The sequence below is a fragment of the Arachis ipaensis genome, chromosome B10 (genome assembly GCF_000816755.2).
Source record: "Arachis ipaensis cultivar K30076 chromosome B10, Araip1.1, whole genome shotgun sequence".
Classification (NCBI taxonomy): Eukaryota; Viridiplantae; Streptophyta; class Magnoliopsida; order Fabales; family Fabaceae; genus Arachis; species Arachis ipaensis.
This window is the reverse complement of record NC_029794.2, coordinates 131,214,528-131,217,806: the sequence shown is the minus strand read 5'-3', so window position 1 is coordinate 131,217,806 and position 3,279 is coordinate 131,214,528.

Below are 3,279 nucleotides of genomic sequence, written 5' to 3'. Positions count from 1 at the left end.
GGTGCACGTGTGCTTGCCATTGTATCTCCTGATCTCCCAACAAGCTTTTTTTCGAATCAAGCTAGCTCGGATAAGCCAGTTGCACCCTGCACCATACCCCTTGCATTTCGCATAGAATGTCTACGGCTCAAACTCATACACAGTGTAATCAACACCTCTAGAGATGGTGTAGTTTTTGATTGCAGATATCACCGACTCTCTCGAACCAAATTCCATTCCGACACTAAACTCGCCATCTTCCGCTGCAACGTTGCCTTCACCTACGACATGCGCACCGCCATCAGTCAGACAAGGCAAATAAAATAAGCACTATAGAAAACTTCAGTTAATAATTATGACATACCTGTATTCGCATACTCAGGAAATTTCGGAGCATGTATGGCTTCGGGATCTAGAGTCCGCATAAAAGACGGAACACCAAACGGGTGCTGGCTTACAATCGCATTTGCTTCATCTTGCGCCGCCGGATTGCCTGCCAAGTCTCCGTCATCATTTTCATCATCGACTTCATAGTTAGCTTCGAATTCATCTTCACTGTCATTATTATCTTCTTCCCAATCTATATCCCCGAGCTCATCAACATTGATCTCGTCGCCGACCATACTCATCCCCGACTGCTGTTCAAACTCAACGCACATCTCTATCATCGGCACGTGAGATCGGGTTTGTTGATAAATATACAACATCTGCTGCATACTGGCATCGTCAGTGATGAGCATTATTTGAAACTGTATTAACCCACCAAATACTTGCACAGGACTTCTGTATAAAAGATTGCTCACCCTTTTCAAAATGTGGCTTTGAATGTTATTACAAAGACCATTTTGCAACTCGACAAAACTCATGGTACATGGAATGGCAAATGACAACGGACATTCACAAACAAAAGTCACTCCTTCATGTGTGTTTGTTATAACCTCACCGTTATAATATACTCGCAAGTTTGCAACACCTTCCATAACTTCAGTCTTAACTAACTCTATTTTTTTGATACAGTTATCTGCCAAAAAAACACCCCACTAAGAACTTTATGCAAGAAAGAAGAAGAGGAGAAGTGAAGATGAAGATGAACATCACCGGACTTCGTATTTATAGGCAAACTTGTGGATTTAAATATTATTTTGTGTACAAAACGCAACCTGCGTTTTGGGACTTCCAAGAAAAAATTTCTGACACTAACAAAACGCAACCTGCGTTTTGTGGGGTTCAAAATTTTTTTTCTTTTTCTGACTTAGTAGAACGCAACTTGCGTTTAGTATTAAACCGAAAAAAAAAACCCAAAACATAAGCTACGTTTGGTGTATTTTAAAATTCAAAAAAAAAAATAAACAAATGCAAAACGTAACTTACGTTTTGTCTCTAACCCATAGCAGTGCAATAATTTGCTATGCCTCCATTTCATGGTGTTACACCATTAGCTTCTCCATTTACAAAAAAAATGAGCCTCAAATTGAATATTAACTCTATTCAAATTTCTAAATGAGTAGTATTAGTTATTTTTTTATTTTTTAATTACAAAAATATTATATATACATTAAAAATAATTATTAAAATCATCTATTATATATGTATATATAAATATATATAATTTAATTTATTTTTAATATTTATTTTATATTTTATATTTTAATATTATTTTATTATAATATCTAATTTTAATGATTAATTTTAATGTTTGTTCGGCATGGTTAAAGTAGGGGAGGGCCCGTAGCATCTTGGTCTTTGGCAATTGGCATGTAGAGGTAGAACCCAAATAAGAAGGTTGAATTGTGAAGTAAATGGTATCATGATAACTAACAAAAATTTATTTCTTTGTTAAATTCTTATTATTAGTATTTGATATGCTGCGATATGCACCCTCTTTGAGGGATTTGTCATCTTTATTTCTTTCTTATCAGTCCCCTTCTTCATTCCTCAATTCCTCGTCATCATTGTAATGTCCTTGCAATGCAATAAACCAACCAAGCAAACTGTTTCACAATCCATTAGTGCTTTCTTCAGAGATTCTGGAGTGGAGGGTTTCATCAAAGGATAAGCTTTATAACTTTTCCGTTACTGATAAAAAATAAAAATAATAAATGAAAATAAAAAATATTAAAAATAAAATTAAAAACGGTCTCGCTACGTTGCCAACGGCATATCTGCCAACTTCTGGCAACTCTTATTTATAACTGTGTTTCATAGAAGTGTCTTCGTGGATGTGTCTAATAAAAATGTTTTTTTTATGGTTGTGTTTAATAGAAGTGTCTTTATAGATATATTTTCTGGATGTGTCTCTTTATATATGTATTTAAAATATAATAATTAATTATTATTGACAATAAATTGAGATAATATGTTGGTACCCTATACTTTTCCAATTAAAAAATAAAAACACAAATCCAACGCTTCTTTGTATTAATGATGAATGGAGTCTCTTTGTTGTAGCTAGGCTTCACAGATGAAACTGATCTAAATAAAGTACATGTTCTACTTTGAAAAGATTCATGTGTATATTGGATACAAATTAAATACCGTACACCAGCGTCATATATACTTATAATCTATCAAAAGTTAACTTTAGACTAAGTTTAGCGATCAGAATAAGATAAAATAAAATATTGAAAATAAAATATTATAAACAAAAATATAAAAATTAATATTTTTATATTTTATTTAATAAAAATTTGAAAAAAATATAATAATAAAAATATAATTATAAAAAATTAATAAAAATAATAAAAAATAAGTTATATTTTTTATTTGTATTTTTGTTTTTTTTGTGTCAGAATGAACACAAAATACATTAATTCAGTGTCTCTAAATATATTATCTATTCTGTTTATATTTTATTTATCAAATACGATTTTGTGTCTCTATATTCTTGTTTCAGTGTCCCATACTTATAAACAAAAACAACTTTATATATCATATTTAATTTATGAAATTTGTTATCTTTCTTCTTAATTATTATTCTAACCAATAGATTAAGATTTGCTAAATTAATTTTAGTTAATGAAATATCTAATAATTTTTTAGCCACACACTAGAAGTATATGCGAATACTTTATAATTGTATAGGATACTACAATAATATCCTTAATTTATTTTTTAATTTTCATATTATTAATTTAAAAGGGATTTAATTAATTATGCAAAAAGTCTTGAAAAATAAAAATTTTAAGCCAAACGACGTATACGAAAGACCTAAGTTATTATCTGAGTTAAATTTTTTAAAATTGATTATATTGATGACAATATATTTATCAAATTTACTTAATATTTTCATTTCATCTTTTT